Source organism: Felis catus, chromosome A1 (genome assembly GCF_018350175.1).
Source record: "Felis catus isolate Fca126 chromosome A1, F.catus_Fca126_mat1.0, whole genome shotgun sequence".
NCBI classification, from domain to species: Eukaryota; Metazoa; Chordata; class Mammalia; order Carnivora; family Felidae; genus Felis; species Felis catus.
The window spans coordinates 96,428,683-96,453,363 of record NC_058368.1 but is presented as its reverse complement, the minus strand read 5'-3'; the positions used below and the strand labels follow the sequence as shown (position 1 = coordinate 96,453,363).

Below are 24,681 nucleotides of genomic sequence, written 5' to 3'. Positions count from 1 at the left end.
CTGACGATTGCTCCCTTTAGTTTCTTCTGCATTGTTCATCTTTTGTAACCGATTTCCAAGGTTTTTATCTTGATGGTACTGTACCGTCATTGAAGGACTTAATAAAAGAGATTGGGATAGCGTTTTATGGGTGGACATGACTTTCTGGTAATTTATCATTCTTTTATCATGTTTTTGTATGCTCCAAATGAATGCATGTCTCAAAAAACATTAAAATAAGCAATACAGGGGTATACAGCAGGAAACAAAGTCCGCTCCTGTGTGACCCCATGCAGTCCTACTTTCCAGATTTAAGCACTCTTGCATTTGTGTGTGTGTGTGTTTGTTTCAGGAATTTTTATAAACATAATCAAGAATATATAGAGAAAGATATAAGTATGTAAAGCAGAATACTAACTTTGTAGTACCAATAGATTGCATTTCTGTTTAATGAAATGTCTTAGGTTTCCTGTATCACCTTACATAAATTTGGCTCACTCGTTCCATTTTTTTCTTTAATGTATAGTACTTACAATCATCGATGATTTGTACATAAAACATGGCACATGTTTGTCTGTATTTTATAGGGTGAATTTTTGGAAGTGATATTGCTGGGTCCAAGGATATGTACTTTTAAAATTTTATTAGGTTCCACCAAAATATCTTCCTAAAAGATAGTTTCAGTTTATACTGCCAATAAAAAAAAATGTATGAAAGTTTCCCTTTCCACTCAAGCTCACAGCATTGCCCATATTAAACTTTCTAACTTTGACTAAACTAAAAGATAAAAATTGATACCACAGTTGTTGATGTGCAAAGATTTGTGTGTGTGGATGTGTGTTGGTGGGGGGTGGGGATATGTCGCCTAATCACATTCTTAACACATTTTTTCAAGTTGGATTATTTGTCTTTTTAAAAATTGTATAGTTACCTCACATTCATGATCATCCATTTCAAAAACCAGCCTGTGGTCCTTCAAAAAAACAATAGCTTGGATCATGATCCCAGGGTCCTGGGATCAAGCTCTGCATCATCTCTGCGCTGAGCATAGAGATTCTCTGTCTCTGTCTGTCTGTCTGCCTCTCTCTCTCTCAAAATCTCCCTCTTTCCCTCCCCTGCTCATTCACTCTTTCTCTGAAAAAAAAAAAAATCCATAGATGCTTTAGGGGATGGAAGGAAGTTTGTGAGCAATGTTTTTCAGATCAGGAGATTTAGAGTAGAGAACTCTGGTAAGAAATAGAGGTGAGGCCACACAAGTTAACCGCTACAGGTAGTGGAAACATTCTTTCACTTTTGCCAGGCAGTTAATGCCCCTCTCATTCAGTCAAGAGCACCTTTTTAAGAAAAGTAATAAAGTTGAAGGTCATTTTCCTTTTAAAGCTTGATGGGATACTCTATTTCACCTTTTGAGTACTTTATACTTAGGTATTTAGACTTCTTTCTTCTATCCTTATGTGTAGCCTCCCTGCTGTAATATACAAAATCAGAAAAAAACACATTGAAGATATTTAAAGATATTGCCCAGGCTTGTGACCTGGGGACATACGAATAGATCATTTTTATGTAGCCTGGTTTTGGATAATTCTCTCTTCTAAACTAATGTTCTGCAATTTCAGATTTGTTAAAATAGTTAATTCAAGGCTATTATCAAGTTTCAGCAAAAATATTATTCTTGTTTATATTTGTTCATTAGACATATTTCCTCTGGAATATATTGAACAGTGTAAACTGTCTTTGAGACAATGAAATAATGATGTAAACATAAAAATTACATACAGTGATTATCATATAAAGACCGATATAAATAGATACATTAGAGCTCTGGATACTTTTATTCCAGAGTATTTGGCAGAGATGAATTGAAACTGAGAATTTTAGTGTACATTAACTAATTAGAAAATAACCTCTATAGCATAGGTTTAGAAGTTAATTGTTATCTTTTAAGAAATTTAGTTTGACTTAGTATTTTGCATAGCAGCTATTTTAGACATAGCCTTCATTGTTGATTGATATTCTCCTCACTTTAAAGGCATCAAATAAGCATACTGATTTTAAGTTCTCAGAAGAGATTTAATAAAATCTAGTATATTAATCTCCTTGCCTATACAGATATTTCTGGTCTACCACTGGTAAGCTTAGCTTTACTTGCTACTCAGAAAAGTGTTGTTAGTTTAAAATGTAAGCCCCTTAGAACACCTGGGTGGTTCAGTCGGTTGAGCATCTGACTCTTGATTTTGGTTCAGGTCATGATCCCTGGGTCATGGGATCAAGCCCCTCATCAGATTCTGTGCTGAGCATGCAGTCTGCTTAAGATTCTCTCTCTCTTTCCCCCTCTGTCCCTCTCCTCTGCTCGCACTCTCTCTCTCTCTAAAATAAAGGGAAAAAAATAGAGAAAAAAAATGTAAGCCCCTTGAGGACAAAGACTGTGTCTATTTTCTTTTATTTCCCCAGCACCTATACCTGGCATTTCAGAGCTCAATAAATCTGTTGGATGGAAAGAGAGAGAGAGAGAGAGAGAGAGATGATGATCATCATAGGTTTAAAGAAACAGAATCACATGATTACAATATTCTTTTAAGGAAATAAACCACCAGATTTTTGCACAGACACCAGTATTTTTAAAGAAATGAGATCATATTCTAAATATAGTTTTTACTAGTTGTTTAATAGCAACAGACTTGATGTGTACATTTTATTTTCAATGTTTCTTTGAAAACAGACAGAAATGATATTTTAATGCAAATGCAGAAAAGTGACAGGAAAACCTTTTTTCCCCCTTATTCCCGGTTTAAAATGCATTCTATCTTCTGAAAAACAATATGTGTCTTCTTTGAGCTGATTGATACTGAAAATATTATGATGGTTTATATCAATAAATGGAGAGAATTCATTGGAATCTCAATTTTTAATTTGTGTAACAGAGGATAGCTAGAATCAAAACTGAGAAATACCACTCTGTCACTGAGTAGAGTCAGAAAATTTCTTTCATCATCATTTTTCTTCATTAGTTAATGTAGTACAAAAGAGTTATCTTGAGTTCTGAAAAACATGTGACTTCAAGGTAACTATAAAACAGCAAATATTATTTCTGATGCATCTTTTTAACTGTTACTTAGAAGGCAGTGTAGCATTGAGATGCAGGGTGACAGAGTACGGTGCTTTAGATGACTACTTCTCAAACTTTAATATATTTATAAATCACACCTAGGAGTAGATTTTGAGCAGCAGAGCTGAAATTCTTTAATTAGGACAAGTTTCCAGGAGATGCTGAGATGGTCAGGTTGTGAACTATACTTTGAAAAGCCAAGCTTTGGAGCACTTTTTAAGCTGGAGCCCAAGTGTATTCTAACACTTGCCCAAATGGGAACCTGGATAAATTAGATGGTGCCATGCCTCTCTTTCTGATCTGTAAAATGGAATAAAGGATGAATTTCCCTCGTAGGGTTATTGTAAGTATTGTATGAATGAATACACACACAAAAATCTTGTAAGAGTCCCTGACAGGGTGTTTAAAAACAAAATACAGCCAATTAAATTTGAAGATCTAATTAGTTTATTAAGCAATTTGTGAATTGGGCAACATCACATCCAGCAAGTAGAAGGGAGCTGGGAGGAATTGTACAAAATGGAAGATTTTTATAGGAAGGAAGGTGTGGCAAGAAGTTTCTAGCAAAATAAAAGAAAGGATTGTTTCAGGCAAGATCACCTTCCGGTAGGGGGGAGGACAGGAAGTCTTATTAGGTGGGTTGCCTCATCTTCCTTTGAGGGGTGGGGAGGGCCCATGTGACACATTACCTCATTGGGGATGACCAGAAAATTCTAGATTGATAGTTTAAAATTCCACTCCTGGAGAGGTTGGAACCGCAATTAAATCTTGGTTTGCTGTCCTGGGGGTCAAGTCTCTACCTTGGCCTTGTGACTTTCTTTTTAATGCAGGTAGTAGAAATTCTTGACGCTATCATTTTAACTTTTGTTTATTCATAAGTAAGCAAAAATATGTTATCAAATACAGAAATCATCATCAGAGACTTCAGACATGACATACGGAAAGTTTCACAGTGTAAGCATTCATATTGGTCCCATAACAGAGGAAACAGCATTTATGTTTCCCAGTATGCATGCTGGTGCTTTTTGCCACCATGCCTTTGTGCCCTATAATTCATCTTTTGACTTTACAAGTGTCTCAACGTTTTTGAGAAATGCACAAAGTCAAGATGTATAAAAACACACATTTAAAAAAAAAAGTCAAATAATACTTTGTCAGCTTGAAGCCCCTAATTTCCTTCAGAATAACATCATGGCAATTTGCTATCATGCTATTATTTGCTACAATAGTGATGCATCACTACCCTCAAAAGAATAAGCAACATCTGTTCCAATGAATTTTCTTTGCATAATATGGAGAAATGGAAAAAAAAGAAAAAAAAGGAGAAGAAGAAAGAAAAGAAAAGAAAAGAAAAGAAAAGAAAAGAAAAGAAAAGAAAAGAAAAGAAAGGAAAAGAAAAAGGAAGGAATGGGATTCAACTTCAACCTCCCGTAGCCCATGCACTGATGGTCTTTGCTGGCAGGAATGCTGTTGAACGTGAATGAAGCATCCATGGAAAGATAGAAAAATTGGCTTAGGAAAAGCATAGCTTCTTTGCAGCCAGATGTTACCCTTGCTCAGGTATCTATCGTGTCACTGTTGGAAAAAGCATTTATGTTCAAGTGCCTGACTAAATCTAAAGACAAGAATAAAAGCTACTTAAAAAAAAAAAAAAAAAAACCTTGTAATAGCAACTGGTGTTTGCTTTCCAGGCAAGAATATTTTAGCTGTTCCCATTGTAGGGATTTTTTTTTTTTTGGCATGGATAATGATTTAACAGTTATGAAACAATTACCATGAGTGAGGTACTATGTTTGGCATTGAGGGAGCTGCGCATGTAGAAAAACCAAGTTCAGCTTGCCAGGAACTCACGATCTATGGCTGATCACATACAGCCAAATCCAAGGGATCTACAGTGAGATCTGTATTACAAATGACACATCACTGGTATTCTGGGAAGGGAGACATTCCTGTCAGTGGATTCTCCTTGAAGGAAATGAGACTTAAACTCTGCCCAGAAGATTAGAAAGGATTTTAATAAACAAGCAGAGGCAGGACCTTATCCGATAGGAGTGGAAAAAGAGCAGCAAATCCTGGGGAAGCTTTGGTCACTCACTCACATTGGACCTAAGTGTAAGTTGCATAATTGCTAATGATGGAAGAAGAGGGACTTTTAGGGCCAGGTCATAAGAGACTCTACTTACTGTGGTAAAGAATTTTGACTGTTTGGGGCACCTGAGTGACTCAGTTGGTTAAGCTTCTGACTTTAGCTCAGGTCATGATCTCACACCTTGTGAGTTCCAGCCCTGCATCCGGCTCTGCACTGACAGCTCAGAGCCTGGAGCTTGCTTCAGATTTTGTGTCTCCCTCTGTCTCTGCCCCTCCCCCGTTTGCACTCTGTCTCTCTTTCAAAAATAAACATTAAAAAAAAAAGATTTAGGACTGTTTTTCCTCTTGAGGAAATGGGGAGACCCTGAAGGTTTTTACACAGAAAAGTGACATATCAGAATTGTGCTTCCTGGACATGCCATGATGAACAGGTGGATGTGGGACAAAGATAAGTGAAAATACAAGAGAGAAAAGCAGGGTAATCTGTGGCTAGAGGCCTCTTCCTGCTTGATGATGTGTCAGAAGGCTGAGATGGAATGACCCCCAGTTACTACATAAATCTACTCTCCATGTAACCCAGGTGCCGTATCTATTCACCTCTATGATTAAAATCTCTTTTCCCCCACTTGTCAGCACCATAGAGTAAATACGTAGCCATGAAAGCTCTGGTGTGAGAAATGGTGCTGCTGCATTCTCAATGCAGACAGAAGCTTGACTCTGGGCCAAATCTAAAGAATGAAGAACGTGGACTTCGACACAACACATTGTGTTTCTAATGATAACAACTGGAAGGGAAATTATTTCAACTGACCAAAATTGGTGGAAACCAGAGGGGAGATTGAAAACCAATAAAACAGTGAACAGATAAAATTTCAGGGAAACTTAGGACATTAAAATCCTATTTTTTGTGTGTACCATGATCCTCATATTAACCTAGAGCATAGAGATATTTGTTTACGTTCTACAACAACAACAAAGATGGTTTGAAAGTTGGGATCAGAGAAACTATCAATGAAATGTTTATGATTCCTCAAATCCATTCAGAGATGTTTTCCCTGTCTCTTAGTTAGTCCTCCAAACAGTTCTATTTCATAGTTGTAATGGTCTTCCTATTTACATAAGAGGAAACAGTCCCAGAGATAGAAAATTATTTTTCCATGTTCCTGCCATTAGAAAACAGCAGAGCCAAAGCTAGAACCAAGATCTATGGGACCTTTGGGATCCTCAGATTCTTTCTTCGTGTTGCTTCAAGTCCCATTAGCCTCTTTTACAAAAGAGTAACAAAGCAGGGTTCTTTCACCGACTTTGAACTCAGAATACCCAAGTTTATGTTTAGAATCTGCTCCTGAACTAACTTGGTATGAGCATCTACGAACTGTGGATTATTTTTGGAATTTGTTGTAAGAGCACATTATTTGTGGGTGCCTGGATGGCTTAGTTGGGTAAGCATCTGACTCTTGGTATCAGCTCAGGTCGTGATTTCATGGTTCATGGGTTTGAGCCACATATCGAGCTCTGTGCTGACAGAGCCTGCTTGGGTTTCATTCTCTCTCTACCCCTCCCTGTCTCTCTTTCTCTCCCATCAATCAATCAATCAATCAATCCCCCCAAAACCCGCATTATTTATTAACTGCCTTGTGGCTGTTAGAGTAACAGAAAATCTCAATGTGATGTAAACTCACCTTGCAGTCTCGAAACAATGTATAAGGTAAGCTTAATATTACAGTAATTAATTAAACAGTTTTTAATAATTTATTAAACATTAATGATGATGGTAATAATATTTGTTGGGCTTTGCAAAGCTTATGTTTTGCTCTTAGTGTGTTCCTCTTAATTCTGGCGTTTAAATGAACATGATTATTTTCATCTCTCCAGTGTCAATTTTGAAGTAGAAGGCCAACTGTAAATGAAAATGTAAATGCTGGGGCACCTGGGTGACTCAGTTGGTTAAGTGTCTGACTCTTGGTTTCGGCTCAGGTCATGATCACACAGTTCATGAGTTCAAGCCCCATGTCGGGCTCTCTGCTGACAGCTCAGAGTCTCGAGCCTGCTTTGGATTCTGTGTCTCCATCTCTCTCTCTCTCTCTCTCTGCCCCTCCCCTGCTCTCACACTCTGTCTCTCTCTCTCTCAAAAATAAATAAAAATTAAAAAAAATAAAAAAATAATGGGGTGCCTGGATGTCAGTTAAGCCTCCAACTTCACCTTGGGTCGTGATCTCATGGTTTGTGGGTTCGAGCCCCACATCGGGCTCTGTGCTGACAGCTCAGAGCCTGGACCCTGCTTCGGATTCTGTGTCTCCCTCTCTCTCTGCCCTCGCCTGTCACACTCTGTCTCTCTCTTAAAAATAAATAAACATTAAAAAAAATAAAATAACATTTTAAAAAGGAAATTTAAATGGTACCTAAGAAGAAGTTTAGAATAATGGCAGATGTTTGAGGTTTTAAGTCCCACAGACCTGGCGTGATTTTTTAGCCCAGAAACCCCTCCAGGTGTATATTTTGGTATAAATTACTTAACTTGAAATATTTCTATATTTACAAAATGAGGATATTAAAAAAATGTATTTAACACTATTATGAGGATCTGAGATCCTGCACTTAGAGCCCCTGGCAAATAGTGAGTGCCCAGGGAAAGACAGATTCTCTTATGGTTACTAAAGTCATTTTCCATTTGATTCCTTCATGTAGATGGAAATGTCCCAGTCACATGAGAAAGGAGATAGTTTTGGCCAAGAATATTTTCTTTTCCTTCTGAAAATTCAGTCACAACAGGAAAGTTGATCACCAGGGCCAAACAAACCCCAAAGTCCACACTCTCGGGTCATTTTCCTCACTCTTCTGTGAGTGCTGGGGGAACGTGAAATGATATCCTTTACAAAATGGGCAGTGAGCTCATGGGATTGAAGTCCTTTACACCAATATTCAGGCACACAAGATGATGCCTTTGCTTTTTATTCACATGTACATAGAAAGTTTGTGTAATTAGTTACTTTGCAATCTATAATAGGATTCATACCCATTCCAAAATCATGTGAAAGGCAGCCATTAATAAGAAAACTATACCAAAAGATAATCTTCTGATACAGGGTCTCAGAACCCTAAACTGAATAGTATGAGGTCAGACCGCTTAGTTTTATTCTGGCTTTTTCTGTGCTAGCTGTGGGAGGTAGGCTCATTTGACTTCAAACTCCAGCTCCTTCATCTGGGTAAAAAAAATATCACAAAAATTGCTAACAGCTGCCTCTTAAGTTTGTAAAGCGCATAGAACAATGGTCAGCACATAGTAAGCACCTCACAGGGCCACTTGTGCCTACTGTGATCAGGGAGATCATCCATCACTGGGGGGTCTGTTGTCCTACACCCTGAGCCCTGGCTGACCCTGCCCTGACTTGCATATTCCTTTGTGTACAACTCACAGCTTCACTTCGTTACAATCTTTCTTTCCAAAATAGACTAGAACTCATTCTGGCTATTTGAAATTTCTGGTCCTTTGACTACAAAGTGATGATAGTTTTCTCCTTCTGTCTGGAAATGCCTCGGCCTGTTTTCAGTAACAGATTTAGTGTATTTAACCAAGTGAAATCAGTTTACGAATGCAAAATCAACTTTGCGTTTGAGATGGACCTGTAATTTTTCACCTCTGGTTTCTCTGCATGCCAGACTGCACACTTCTACGGGCAAATCTCACTTCCCTTTGAAAATCTGAAGGCATAAATTTGCAAGCCGCTTTCAAAATTTTGCTTCATTACACTTAATCCTTTTTGGAATCATAATAAACTTATTGGCTTTAATAATTTCCTCTGGGACCTAGTTCCATAGGCTAACTCAGCTTTATGCAGAGAAGTATTTCTTTTTATCTATTCTTTATTTCTTGTTTTTTAACACTATTGTATCTTCCTAAAATGGAGCATCTAATTTATGTTCTGTTTATGTTTATGTTATGTTCTCATCTCATTCATCTTATAATGAAACCTGGGTGTGGCAGAAGGGACATATGCATGCATTAATATCTGCATTACTTTTTAATATTGATACCCTATCAAAATATTAAGAAAACATGTGAAAATAATATATTCTACAATTTATTCACAAATTGGACACCAAAGATGCATTTGTAAGTTTGTTACTTGAAATATGCAATGGAATTTCCATAATAATGATTTAAGAAATAGTTACTAAATATAGTTTAGTTCAATCAAATACATATTTATGGAGCACATACCATGTTTGGATCATGCGATGTGTCCTGCTCACTATCAAGGACATAATCTCTGACCTTGTAAACTCTACAGTATACCTGTTAATCATAATGCAAAAAATCATAATGGCTACCATTGACTGAGAACTTATATTAAATACTCTTTGAAATGTTATATGTAAATTACCTCATTTATCCTTCATGAGTGCCCAGTGAGGTAGATAAAATTGTTATACTTACTTTACAAAGAAACACCCAAGGTTTACAGATATCTTGAGTCTTGCCTGAGCTCAGAAAGCCAGAACGTGGCAGAGTCCTTATTTGAAACCAGGCCCGCCATATGTTCCCATGCATAAATAACATTATTGGCTAGATGGATATATGTTGGCTAAGCTAAGCAGCTACTTACCATGGCAGTATTGCTTTTTTCAACTGTGTCCTTCAGAACGTTGATAACATATCTGCTCTGCATCCTAGAAGTCAGCAAGTGCTCCTTCTAGCCTCAAACCTAAAAATAAGTCTGCTGGCCTCAGTAACAACAGTGATGGCGAGAACAGACATGCCAGTTTAAGACAGTGGAGAGGTAGGCACCTTGGCTCTGAAAGAAGGCTTGCCCTCTGGATACAAATAGATGAAAGAAGTCGGGGCCCCCAGAGGTGGGTTGGCTCACCATTTTACTCTATATTGAGAGTAAGTTGAAATTTTAGGAAGGAGATTATAAACGGGAAAGATTTTTTTGATGATTTTTTTTTTTAGTTTTCTAAATTTATTTTGAGATAGAACACAAGTGGGGGAGGGTCAGAGAGAGTGGGATAGAGACAGAATCTCAAGCAGGCTCCGCACTGTCAGCACAGAGCCCGATGCAGGGCTCAAACTCACAAACCATGAGATCATGACCTGAGCCAAAGTCAGAGGCCCAACTGACTAAGCCATCCAGGTGCCCCAATGGGAAAGGATTTTAAAGAAAAAAAAAAGGTAACCAAAGAAAGATTAAATTGGATAGAAATTATGAGACTATAATAGGGATTTCTGAAAAGAACAGTGAATGTTAAAGCAAAACAAAACACTTTCCCAAAATATTGTCCAGTCAAATGAATTTATGTTTTTTTTTTTTTTATTGAGAAGACATTGATTGCCACAGCAAGTGAAAATCTTGTGGCTTTCTGATTTGGATTCTGATTCAGTGTGCTTAAAGACAAGAGGACAGGCATGATGGGACAGAGTCTCAGAGATTAAGTTATTCTTCACATACATAAGGTTGCATGATGAATAGATTTTTGAGGCTGAGGAGGGCTTTACACCTCTGTTCAGGAAGCTTCATGAGTTGCACAGGGTGGAAGCATTTTTTAAGCAAACCTTGATAACTGCATACATTTTATTTATTTATTTGAGTTTATTTGTTTTGAGAGAGAGACACACACTGACGGTTGCGCGCGCGTGCACACACACACGCACACACGCACACACACACACACACACACACACACACACGAGCAGGGGAGGGGCATTCAGAGGGGGAGAGAGACAATCCCAAGCAGGCTCCGTGCTATCAGCACAGAGCTCCGTGTGGGGCTTCAACTCACAAACGGTGATATCATGACCTGAGCTGAAATCAAGAGGCAGGTGCTTAACTGACTGAGACACCCAGGCGCCCCATAACTGCGTAAATTTTAAAGCAGCAACACAAATTTGGATATTTTCCTGATGAGGGTGTGAATCGGCTAATCTGTGGAACCTTTTATTTATGTCTACATTATACAAACCTATGATTCTGTCATTAGAAATTGTCTCCGTAATTACTAAAACATAAAAGCTGCATCATGATTAAAACATGAAATATAGAGGATGTTTATCAGAAAATTATCCAGGTCTCTTTGAACTTAAAATTCCACAAGAATAGATTTCTTCTGAGATTACCTCCTGGGGAAAGCGTGACTGTCTAATCATAATAAAAGTCTGCCTTCCTGTGTTTACAAAATTGACTGATGCGGTTTTCAGAAAATCAGACAATTCACAAGCTGTGAAAAGACAAAAACAAATGGTAAGTTTGTAATGTGTCCTAAGCTATTTTAACTTCACTATGTTTTTTAAAGACCACGGTCTGAATTTGAAGTAGTTATACACGTTCTTTTTTTTTCTTTTCTTTTTATTTTTACAATGCTTTGTGTTCATCTAACATGAGTAAACTCGATGAAAGAAAAGACAATAATAACATTTTTTAATGAATGAGCCATTTGGTGAAAGTATTTAAACATTAAAAACCCTGAGTCCTGGCTAGTTAGTTAGCTGTGTCTCTGAGAAATTGTTTCAGATAATTGAAGTCTCACGGGATTACAAGACTGGAAAATCTTGGAGATTATTCTAAGATGCTTATTTCTCCAAATAAGAAAACTGAAAGGAGAAATTAGGATTTATTTACCCCGGTGATAAAAATGGACCAAACTGTTACTAGAAGCTGGTGTTTACAAACTCAGTTTAGGGTTCTGCTTTCTTTGTAGAGAATATGATATAATCGTCCTTCAAATGAAGAAAAAAAAAATCCTGCCATTTCTCACGGTTCACGGGAGATACTAAATAGCCAATCTATAGAGCAAATGCTTTTTAAAAAAGTATTTATTTATAAGGTGATGATATAGAGTTTTGACTTTTCATTGTGTTTGAGGGCATCTGGTTTTACTAAATAAGGAAAGTGACTGGCTTTTCATGGTCCATATATTCTATGTACATTCTCTTCTCTGTGCAGCGGTGATAACAAAGATAATCAGGTTGAATTATCATGTTTCCAGAAACTCTTTGGTGGGTACCTGGTTGCCGGAGCTACCTCCTCAAAGCCAGCAAGTTTAACCTATGAACTTGTAATAAAGGACAACGTTCATGGTGATGCTCACTCAACAGAAAAATTGAAAGAGAGACTAGATTATCTAAATGGGGATAAAAGACGTTGGTCCTCGTTGCTCTGCGGATGTGTCTGAGGCAAGCGCATTTCAGAACCAGCCAGTTTGATGCAAGTCTCTCTGGGACTCGCTGTATATGAGTTGGACCTGAACAAAACTGGAAACACAAATGTAACTACCTCTGAAAAATACCTTTTCTTTAGGCGTGGGTCTGGGAACCACTGTCTGGCAAACACCAGGCTGTTCTAAGCAGTACAGTTGAGTTGACAGTGATGGTCCAAGGTAAAATAATGAAATGGAAATTGTCTTCTTAGAAAAGCAATCAAAGTGAAGTTAAGCACCCTCAAGATGAACGGGTCACTCTTTGCAGATGGAGGACTTGACTGGACTCTTTGGACTAAAGCAGTCACACAACTTAACTGATAGTCCAGGCCTAATTATGATTTAAGATTGTTTAGGATGTGCCTCTTAAAAAAAAAAAAAAATCCTGTACCCGTTCTTGCCCTTGAAAACTTCATCCCAGAGGGCCTTAATCCCCCTCTATTGGATTAGGGTTTTCTCAGCTCTCTAGCACTAAATTCATGTGAATATTGACTAGGTCTCAAAGTCTTGGTTGTTCCCTTATGAGTTCAAAGTATGATTTGTGTCTAATGTTCTATCATTGCATTCTGAGCATTGTGTTGATACATTAAAACAATTTTTTTTGAATGTTTATTCATTTTTGAGAGACAGAGAGAGACAGAGCATGAGCGGGGAAGGGGCAGAAAGAGAGGGAGACACAGAATCTGAAGCAGTCTCCAGGCTCTGAGCTGTAAGCACAGAGCCTGACGCGGGGCTGGAACTCATGAACTGAGAGATCCTGACCTGAGCCAAAGTCGGACGCTCAACCGACTGAGCCACCCAGGCGCCCCGATACATTTTTTTAATGTATCACCCACACTTTTATCCTTGTGTGTCTTTAATTATTGAACAATTAGGTAATTAATGTCTTGAATGTTGAATTCTCAGTGAGTTATTATGAAAGTGTCTAGGATGCTTAAGCGGTATTTGGAGAAAATTGGTTGGGATTTTGGAATAGGCTGGGAATGCGTTATTTTTCACATTTAAAATAATAGAACAAAGGCTACCCTGTTATTAAACAACATGATATTCTACCCATTTAAAAACTCAATCTCAGTGATTATTGAACACATATAAATTAAAGTAAAAAATAGATATATTTTAACCCATCAGATTGGCAATTATTTAAAGATTTTGATGGTAATTCAGTTTTGGCATATTTATGGTGAAACAGGGATTCTTATATTTCACAGAAGAAGCCAAGATATATGTGTAGTATATACTTTACAGCATTATTTTTGACAGCAAAAAGCTAGAATATACTAAATGTCCATTAGTTGGGAAGTGCTTAAAAATTATAAATGTACATTTCAGCTGTTAAATAAAATGAGGTAAATTTCACATGTTTTGATAATGGAAATATGGGGTCCTTTTGGTAAAAATAAACCAGTATTTATATTATATTTCACAAGTATTATATTTCACAAATGTACAATTTGTGAAATATGGTTACCTTTGAGGAAATGTACAGAGGTGACTGGATGTGGAAATAGAAAAATATATTTGCATTTCGTATCAAAGCCTTTTGTATGTATTTTCCTACCATTTACATGCAATATACATTTTAATGTCAGCAGGGTTTTTGCCAGTGATGGGATTAAGATTTTTGTTTGTTTATTTATCTCTATATAATGTTCTTTCACAGCAGAATAAAAGTATGAAGATTAAAGTAAAAGTTAGCCACCTCAAGTATTTTTTAATGAATAGATATTCTTTCAAGCATTTCCCCCTAAACTGTGCTCTAGGGTGATTTTTCCAGGTATTTTAAATATCACAATTGTAAATTAAGCCATCTAGCAAACAACCTGAGCTTGAAGTGATGTTAAATTTGAAATAGAATTTTTTTTCTGCCATCTCTCTTGGAAATAACATGTATTTATGCGTATCCAATCATCCTTCCCCAATCCCTGAACCATTACACCATTTCCAGTCGCTTCCACGGAACTAGAAACACGAGTAGGTTCACTTTAAACCTCTAATCTCATCATCCCCCTTGCTTTGACCTTGGTCAGAGAGACCTGGGTGGAGATAACCTTTTTAATTCTCTTCTTGTCTTTTCCGGTATTAGAGAAAAGAAACAAAAATCTTTTCCTTGAACGGGTGTGCTGGTGTCCTCTTTCTTTGAGGTGGCTGCTTCGAAAGATTCCGTGGAGCACATGTGTAAATGCTTCGAAATCTTCCCCATTGCCCTGTTTCCTAGCATGTGAGCTCTAACTCCATGTTCCTGCACCTTTTCCGTCCAATGTGCTTTCCTAGTGGGATGGGGAGGAGTCAGCATGTGAACGCCAGGTAGCCAAACCATGCTCAGCTCAGTCTCATTCTCCCCTTTTGTTTGCTGCCTTTTTCCATTGATGAGGTCAAAGCACGTGGGTTGTGGAAAGAGGGAGGTAGCCAATTAACTGACTTCTGCTAAAGTGTAGGAAGGGGACAGGGTGCCTGATTTTGTTGGGTCCAATAGCAGGACATTAGGAAGAACTCCATCCCAGTTCATTGCCCACTAAATCCTCTCTAAATATGTGAAATAGACCCCAGAAGCTAGCTATCGTTACAAACTTTAGTCTCTGATGCTAGGAATCTGCCAGTTTATCGTAAATCTTGTTTGATTGAAGATTTCCTGAGGGTATTACTAAGCCAATATTTATTCTGTGCCTAAAAGAGGGGAAATGGTAAGACATAAGGCTGAAGAGATCAACCAGAATAAGATCCTGAAAAAGTATTTTATTCCCCCCAAAATGAGTTTGGATTTTGTCCTTTCAGTAATGAGAAACCTCTGAAAATTTTATCCGGGGTAATGATAACTAGCTTTGTCATTAAGAATGCACCTTGGCTGCTATAAAATTGTTGGGGAGAGGCTGGCTCCTTTGGTGGAGTGGACTCACACCTGAATGAGTTTGTTTCTAAACTCAATAGGTAAGTCCAGAAGCATTGAAGGTTGTCAGATATGCCTTGAAATCAACTGGGGAAGTACCAAGTTCGAGACCAACATACCATCTTTAAATAGATATACAAGATAGGTAATTTTTCCTCCCCTTGTGATATGTCTGCCATATGTTTGGCTAAATGGCTGGTTACCTTGCATTCAGGGGTTATATTGTAGTTTTCTGAAACTGTCTATTGCCAAGTCAATGAGAAGTTTACACAGGAAAGGAACACACAGGAACTCAGACCCATAGAGGAACCCAGCAAGTGCATCTGGCACGTCTCTAGGTGATTCTGGGGCAACCCTTCATGAAATTAAAATAGTTGGTGGAATTGCCTATACTATCCAAGTAATTTTACCCTCTTTATTTTTGCAGAACATGTTAATTATGCAAAAGTTAACATTAGTATAATACAGCACCGTCATGATCTAGACAGAGATAAAGAACCTTGATAGAGAGGAAGAAAGGTCAAAGTTTACATCAAGTTTTAGGGGAGGGAAAGTAATGGCATTTGGTCAATGATAGAGTTTGAAGGAGATGCAAATAATATCCAAGACATCAGGGTGGGAAACCAGAAAAATGCTGTGGTCATTTCTTTTACTAGAGACAACATTAGGAAATGTAAATTTGGGGAGAAGATTATTATTTCAATTTTAGTTCAGTTTAGATTTGAACAGTTAGTAGGATACACCAGTGTGTAGCTCTGGGTAAAGAGCTAAGTCGGAAGGGGGAGTTTGGAAGTCATGAACCTATATGATCAGAGTTTCTCAGCCTCGGCGCTACTGACATTCTGTACAAGGTAATTCTTTGTTGTGGGGAATTGCCCTGGGTGCCGTAGGGTGGTCAGTAGCATCACTGGCCTTTTCCCTCTGGATGGCTAGTGCGTCCACCAGTCACGGCAACCATGGCATTGTCATTTGTGCCTGGAGGGCCGAATTGCCCCTGATTGAGGACGACTGGCATAAAAGATACAACAAGGCAGAGTTAGGTGGAAAATTCATTGGGAGAGAATTACATCGACATTTTTTTGGACAGGCAAAAGAAGAACCATCTTCAAAGTGCACTGAGGGGGTCTGCTCTACATAAAGGAGGGAAACCAGAGGAACATGAAATCTTAGAATCCTGAGGAGATAGTAATTCAAGAAAGGAGTGGTAAATTCTCTCAAAAGCTATAAACATAAAATAAGGTGAACACATTAGTTTTCTCTTGCTGCTGTAATAAATGACTACAAACCTGGCGACTTAAAACAGCAGAAATGTGTTTTCTTATAGTTCTAAAGATCAGAAGTCCGGCAAAGTTCTCAGTAAGCTAGTCAGCAGGAGTATGTTCCTTCCTGAAGTTTCTAGGGGAGAACCTGTCTCTTTGCTCTTTCAAGCTTTGGGGGGCTACCCACATTCCTCGGTTTGTGGCCCCCCTCTCTGCATCTCCAAGCTCAGCAATATCATATCTCTGTGACCCTTCATCCTTTATCAAATCTTGTACCTCTGTTTCTGACTGCAGCTGGGGATGTTTTTTTCATTTTAAGGATTCCTGTTGATTAGAATGAGCTCATCTGGATAATCCAGGCTATTCTCCATTTTACCATGTTTAACTTAATTACATGTGCAAAGTCTCCTTTGACATGTGCTATAGTAAGAGTCTCAGGTTCCAGGATCAGGACGTGGACATTTTGGTAGGGGGATTACTTTAACTCTCACAGTGGATCTATGGAAGACCTTTAGGTCAAACAACAAGAGACTCATGTTTGGCTTTGTTGAGGGCATTTCAGAAGAATGGTAGAAGAAGGCGGATTGCAGTGGGTTGGAGTATGGAGCAACTGAGGCAGAAAAACCAGATTGTTGATTTTACTTGTCTTGTTCTAGGACAGTTTTAAAGGGAATTATGTTGCTTTTTGCCATTATTTGTAAAGTTTCCCGTGCTCTGTCTTCCAAATAACTTTTATGTTAGTGGCTATTTCTTACAATCTTGATTTTACTAAGAAGTTTTATTTTTTTTTTTTTAACGTTTATTTATTTTTGAGACAGAGAGAGACAGAGTATGAACGGGGAGGGTCAGAGAGAGAGGGAGACACAGAATCTGAAACAGGCTCCAGGCTCTGAGCCATCAGCACAGAGCCTGATGCGGTGCTGGAACTCACGGACCATGAGATCATGACCTGAGCTGAAGTCAGACGCTCAACCGACTGAGCCACCCAGGCACCCCTATTTTACTAAGAAGTTTTAAACTACTGAGTAACTTCTATTCAGATTTCTTTTTAAAACTATTAATGTGATCAGTTACATTAATAGCCTTTCTAATGACAAACTATCCTTCTATTACTAATACAAACCCAATCTGGTGTAAGTATCTTTTAAATATAATGCTGGATTCCATATACTTTTGTTTTATTTAGAGATTTCCTATCGATGTTCATGAGAAAAGTAAACTTTAGCATTATGTTGTTAGGCATTTCAAGTTTTATATAAAGGACAAAATAAGCTCAAAAACCAGAAAATACAAAAATGATGCATTCTTCTTGTGTTTTTTGGAAGTTTAAATAAGATTAGCTTTTAGAATGTCTGATAGAATTCACCTTGAAAATTGCATGTGCCTCATGCAATAGGCACTAGATTCAATAGATATTCAATAGATTTTGTCTACTGATTCACTGTATTCATTTATTCTAAGTTAAATTGCAGAAATGGTTCAGTATTAGGAAATTGTATCTTGATAAATAGTTATTTTCAACCAGATTTTTTTAAATGTTTATTTATTTTTGAGAGACAGAGACAGAGTGCAAGTGGGGGAGGGGCAGAGTTCAAGGGAGACACAGAATCCCAAGCAGGTTCCAGGCTCTGAGCTGTCAGCACAGAGCCCAACGTGGGGCTCGAACTCACAAGCTGTGACATTATGACTTGGGCTGAAGTCAGCCGCTTAACCAACTAAACCATCCAGGCGCCCCTCAACCAGATTTTCAAATTAATTGGTATGAAATTGATGAGGGTATCAACCTTAGTAACTTTTGTGTCTTTTGCTGAATTATGTAAGCATGCTCACCGTTGAATTCTTCCCTTTGTTTAATTGTACCTCCTTTCTTTTTTTATTTTATTTATCAGTTTTATCACATTATTTTGTATTTTATAGCTTTTTCTAAAGAATCAGTTTCTGTTTTCCTCATCTATTTTCATATATTCTTTTTACTTTAGTCCATTTTTGCCCTTATCTTTATTTTTCTCATAGTCCCTTTTTCTTTTTTAAAGAATTTTTAAAATTTTAATTCTTTTTGAATTACTTCAAATCTACTCTTTGCTCCCTGTTCTAAGCCAGTATTTTGTTCAAAATATCTATCAGACTATAAATATCCCCCAAAGAAAAGCTTTATCTGCATCTTACAAGTTTTTACCTATACTATTTTATTTTGTCTCAAAACATGTTCAATTTTCATTAAAATTTGTTTGTTTGTTTATTTATTTATTTACACATACATGTGTGACCATGGCTGTTTAGAAGTATGCTTCTGGGGTGCCTGGGTGACTCAGTCAGTTAATTGTCCTACTTTGGCTCAGGTCATGATCTCAAGGTCCGTGAGTTTGGGGCCGCGTTGGATTCTGTGAGGACAGCTCAGAGCCTGGAGCCTGTTTCAGATTCTGTGTCTCCCTCGCTCTCTGCCCCTCCCCCGCTCATGCCCTGTCTCTCTGTCTCTGCAAAATGAATAAACCTTAAAAAAAATTTAGAAGTATGCTTCCAAATCTTCAAATGGCTTTTTGTTTTTGTTTTTGTTTTTTTTTGTTACTGTTACTGTTTTGTTTTCTTTTTGTTACTGATTTCCAACTTAACAGATACAGAAAGCATAGTCTAGTATCTAAATTTTTCATATTTATATGGGCTCCCCCCTTTTTAAGTCATTTGCTTTGTAGAAGCAAAATGAATGGTAGGCTTGGATCATTATTGGAACATCTTTGAAATTAAAGTTTTGTTGTTGTTGTTGTTGGTTTGCTTTTGTTTTTTATAAGTGAGGTTAACCGGAAAGATCTAAAATGCTAATGGCCAGAGAGAGTAGAGTATGAGAGGGAAAAATGAGTAGTGTGCATTCCCTGGGGGCTGGGAGGTAACTACTCTCCCAAATATTGCTGAGCAGTGTGTCTTAGAAATAAGTAGCCTTTATTGTCACAAGAGAGAATGAGCAAGGGTGTGTATGTAGAAAGCTTTGTTAACTGAGTGGTTGAAAAGTTACAGAATGCATCTGCACTGCCTGTGAAAAACACAGCAAAATTATTCTGTAATGGCAGGGATTGGTAGGAAGTTTGACAAAATTGAGAAATATGTAAAATACTCAGACATAGTCAGGAGCGCAAACTAGGGAAACATTAGAAGGGTTGATGGGCAATGTTAAGTAGCTAGAATAGTTCTTCATTAATTGATATCTATGTTAGTTTGAAGTAGCTCATGAGTAACTTTCCATAGACATTCACCCAAAATGCTTATTAAATATGGGGCATAACCTTCTTTCAAATCCTATTGAAACTGAAAGATATTCCACCACTTCCAGTTACAGGGTCTTTGGGGGCATATCCTTAACGCCCCACTCTGTGCTTATGTGAAGGAGGAAAACTTATTTTTCCTCTACCCTTTTTGGTATAACTGACCTAACATGAGTTTGCTCCTTGGTGAGTTCCAGCGAGAGACTACACCAGGTAGAGTTGTTCACAAAGTCACATTTATTTGCAGCAAATAAGGAGATCACAGGGAATAACCTCCAAAGCCGTGACTCCCCAAGCAAGGGTGGATGGGTTCCTTTTATTTAGGGTTAGCATGACTATTTCAGAAGATCCTTGTCTTCGTATATAGAGGCGGGCATAAAGTCCTGTATGCGCCTTATGGAAACATGCCTACACACATAGTATGTTATGTAAATGAGCCTTGTGCTCCTCGTTGGGTGGAGATTCTAGTATTATAATGAGGTAAAGGTAGCTGTCCATCATTCTAAAGGTTACTCCATGGTTCTTCTGCACAGGCATGAGTTGGGCTTTTGCTCAAACTGATTTGGACGGTCTCAGCCGGCCGGAGGTCTTGTAGAGCAGCCGTTATTGCTAGAGGGGAGGTTTTGCTTTCCATTTGCCTGAGGTAAGAGAGAAGCTGAAAAGACGAGATTAAGGAAAAATAGGGGACAAAGATCAGTGAGTACACGCAGGTGGATAGTAAAGGTCAGGTCTTGGTGTCCAGCTCATGACCTAGGTTTTTGGCTGAGACCTCCCTGTAATGAAAAGCAGATTAATAGGAGAAAAAACAGAAGTTTAATATGTATAATTCCCGTATACTTGGGAGATACCCAGGAAGACTCTCAGAAATGGTCTGAGCCACCAACTTAAAAAACATCTATAGTTAAAAAAGAAAAGATGTTGGGGGGCGAGGGAGGCAGGGAAGAAGGTCACTTATAGAAGATTATCAGAAAACCGCAGGAAACCAAGGTAAGGTTGTTATGCCAATTTTAGTCCAAATGTATCCCAGTGATGAGTTTCTAGAGATTTGGAGGCATCCTTCTCTGCCTGGTACAGAGAGGGAGACTCCCTTACAAATAGAGATTTTCCTTATCAATGTCAGTGTCTCTAAGGCAAGTAACTTTTTTTTTTAATGTTTGTTTATTTTTGAGAGAGAGAGAGAGCAGGCAAGCAAGTGGGGGAGGGGCAGAGAGAGGAGGACAGAGGATCAGAAGCGGGCTCAGTGCTGATGGCAGGAAGCCTGGTGCCAGGAAGCCTGGTGCCAGGCTTGAACCCACGAACCATGAGATAATGACCTGAGCTGAAGACGGGTCCTTAACTGACTGAGCCACCCAGGCACCCCTGGAAAAGTAACTCCTACTGAGTTTTCAGAGCTTCACCTGTTTCTTAAAAATAACCAGCTTAAAATAATCAATATGCTAAAGAGGTATGTGGAGGGGTGGTACATTTTCCTCTCTTCACTTGGCACCCTAAACATGTCACATCCTTTCTTCAAAGAGAATTCCATTCTGAAAATTGTTGAGCAGACCTTAGCTAATAGGCTATAGTTGCATTATATTCAGAAATGTTTAAGGCATTTCATTTCCAAGATTGAATTTAGGATTAAAATTTTTCATTTAGCCTGCATGTTACACAGGTCTCATTTTTGAAACTAAATGCTGACTGTTCCTAATTTAAAATCAGGGTTAGTCTCAGAGCTGTCCCAAATGGCAAATTCAGTTTGTGTTCACGTAACTGTTTAGAGCTATAACTGCTTCAATTTGTGAATTTTTAAATTCTTTCTTTTTGCCTTTTTCCTGGCATGCTCTCTTGTTGGCTCACTTGCTCTCTGTCTCTCCTTCTCTCTGTATATTTATACTGATTAAACAGTATCCACTTATAAGCATATGTTACAACATCAATGATTTCCAACTAGAGGGCTGATATCTTGGATTCTATAAGTATTTCTGAATAACCACACTGTAGGGGAGGAAATTCTTTTCTTTCTTATCTTCTAGCTTCTTTGACTGATCTAACAATTAAATTGGCATTAGACACATTAACAGGAGTAACACAATTTAACTTCATTTGTATGGGAATCCCAAAGATACAAGACTCAAAGACAGGAAGTTGAGGTGTATATGCCATCTTGAGCTAAGAAGGTGCTCAGGGTTTGGGACTTCAGAGTGAAGGAAGACAGTTCACCGGAAAATGGAAAGAGCAAATGTTTGGCAAACACATGTTTGCCATGCATGCAGATAAGTGTTTCTGATACAAAAATTTATCTCTGGTAACAGCTGTCTTCCCGGTACGGGACCCTATCCCAATTTCTTTAGGCAGGTAAGGGGGAGGTAGAAAGCTCTCCTTTCTTGAGTCTGTTAGACTGACTTCAGCTCAGTTAATGCACATATCAAAGTGGCACATTCTGGGGCATCCTGCCCTGAACCCCATCAAAAATATACAACGTATTTTATTACACTAGGTCTCAAATTGTCTGTTTTGTCCATATTGACGAATTTCTTCTGTTGCGCTCACGATAGGTGGTTAAGAACCCATGCTATAAATTGTTGGTGGTGTCTGTAAGCTCATCTCGAAATAAAGTGATCAGTGGTCTAGGACTGAGGTTTTCCTAGAACTGAGGGGTTTCCAGGATGTGGGATTTTCAGCTTTAAAATAGGAACGATCCCAGGAAAACTGGAACAATGCATCATCCTACTATGAGAATCAAACTTGATCCATAGTTTGGGTTATCTCTGTTTCTACCCAGAATTCAGTGTCTCACAGTTTGTTATTATTTTTTTACTTGTTTATAGTAATAAATGTGATAGTTCCCATTCATGTATTCTATCTTAAAGTTTGACCTCAAAACTCTTTCAAAATAGGCATTTTATATGAGGTACACACAAAAAACTTGAAGAATCATGCTTGGACAAGTAATGCTTGCTCTGGAAAACTCTATTTGCCCTTAATGTGCATTTGGAAAGAACAGTAACTCACAAAGTCTGGAAATAATTTAAGGTTGCAGACCACAAAACCTCATGCATTAGTTCTGAAATCAAATGTCAGGATACTTCACTGGGTTGGCCTGATCCAAAAGAAAAGTGAATAAATACATGGTTTGGGAGAATGGGTGAGGGGTGGGGTGTTTATCTAAGTAACGCAAGTAGAGATCAAAAGTGAGACTTTTTCTCCTGCAGGTTTTTTTCATACAATTATGTTCATTTGCTAGCTTTGGACTTTAATAATACACTAAACTAAAATAGAGCACAGGTGTTTGTGGAGATAAGTATTTTCGTGCAAGGTGTTGAGGACTTAGCTCTAATGCATTAACATGGTCTGAATTTCTGTGTCTGATATCCCACATATGATACGGCAGGAGGGCCGAGCATACAAACCTGAAAGACTAAAAAGGAGCAAATGAGAAAAAGAGACATTTTTCATAAAGGGAATGTTGGCCAAATTCCTTAACCCTGAAAGTAAATTTTGACATAGTCAAAGGCTGAGGAAAGAGGGCATATTTGCAGATAAAAAGTCAGTGATTTTGGTCTAAGGAGAATGGAATTGAACAGTTGTGCACAGTAACAGCACCTCCGTTATACAACAGGTATTTCTGGACCCGGTAGTGTAGACAGGAAAAGCTTTGCAAACATAGGTAAACACGTATGTCCCTCAGAGCTAGGATAACTTCTTAGAAATAAAGCCAGCAATGATACCTTGGAACATCTTTCTTTCCTTCCACGGTCATTAAAGCAAAGAGTTTAATTACGTCCTTGGAAAGAATGTGGGGATGGTAACACCATGTTTTTGTGAGAGAACAATCTGTATAGATGTGGTGTAAAGAGTTCCCGAGGGGGATGCATGACTTTTGAGGAGAATGTCTCAAACACAATTACCCTCCTTTGATAGAGGAGAAGGCAGGAATGTGAGGCCAATGACGGCGTATGTGCAAAGACAGTGAAATCAGAGGGGAAGGGTATTGATAATGACAGGCACCTGTGACAGGGTCTTGGGAACCCATCAAAGGGCCGATTGAGTTTCAAGAGTAGGCAGGCACGCAGAGTGATGGTCCGAGCCCTTTGTAAGGACACAGTTGAAACCTGCGTCAGCAGGTGACTTCTCTAATTTCACCTGTTTTCCCAGAAGGTGGTGAAAGAATGGGGAGAATTAGTGTCAGCTGCCCCTGCTTTCCTGTCCCCACCCCCTCTCCCACCTTTTCACCCTTTCCAGCGGAGGTGGAGCAAGGCCACTGAAATAGCTAGAAGGGCTCATATTTTGTGATATACCTTCCTGGCTGGTGGATCCGTCAGCAAAAGGGAGTTGGCTTTATGCTGGATGGTGAGTGTTATTCATTCTTTGAATTATGGTTGCGGACCTAGTAGATTCTTTCCCTTAATGCACATTTATGGAGCACCTCATAAGTGCCTGGTACTGTGCAGGGTGGATTTATGCAAACACTGAAGACAGTAGGAGTTCAGATTACCCTTAATTCTATTTTCTCCGTTTGGAATTAACCAGCAGCTTGTAAGTCTCATAATAAAGGCATTGAAAACTGAACAGTGCTCTTCTCCCCTTGCCCGCCCCCCATCCCTTGTGATTTACACATTTGTGCAAGTAACAGTTTGAAGAATAGTGTTTGGGGTTTTATGCTAATTTCTAGTAAGCGTCAAATTAAGAAATGATAAGGGAAGGGCACTGTGTGTGGAGGGGGGAGGCCCTCCATTACTTAAAACTGGCTAATTCTATCCCTAATGTTGGAGCCCTCAGAATACTGAGGTTATTTTACCTAAAATCAGAGGGTACCTCTGAAACTTTCTTAAAAGCCCAATTTTTCTTCCTTTGTTGTATTGATTTGTTTATAGCACTGCCAAATGAATTGATTTATCCCATATTCTACTGTCATTGCAGCCCAGCTCTAAT

General features: G+C 38.4%; 2 long non-coding RNA genes across 3 annotated transcripts in view; one reads left to right on the top strand and one right to left on the bottom strand.

Annotated features, from left to right (window-relative positions):
• LOC111560532 overlaps positions 1-24,681 on the top strand; it is a 142,549-nt gene that overhangs the window by 5,767 nt on the left and 112,101 nt on the right. Inside the window, exon 1 of one of the 2 annotated variants that reach the window (XR_006598070.1) lies at positions 23,679-24,099. The exons of the other annotated variant lie outside the window; for it this stretch is intronic. This is a non-coding gene — a long non-coding RNA (uncharacterized LOC111560532). Of the gene's footprint in view, positions 1-23,678; positions 24,100-24,681 lie in introns of those variants that run through there. 2 annotated transcript variants of the gene reach the window in all.
• The window catches only part of LOC109499886, a 38,328-nt gene continuing 32,832 nt past the window's right edge, over positions 19,186-24,681 (bottom strand). Inside the window, exon 3 of the long non-coding RNA XR_002157446.3 lies at positions 19,186-20,422. This is a non-coding gene — a long non-coding RNA (uncharacterized LOC109499886). The remainder of the gene's footprint in view (positions 20,423-24,681) is intronic.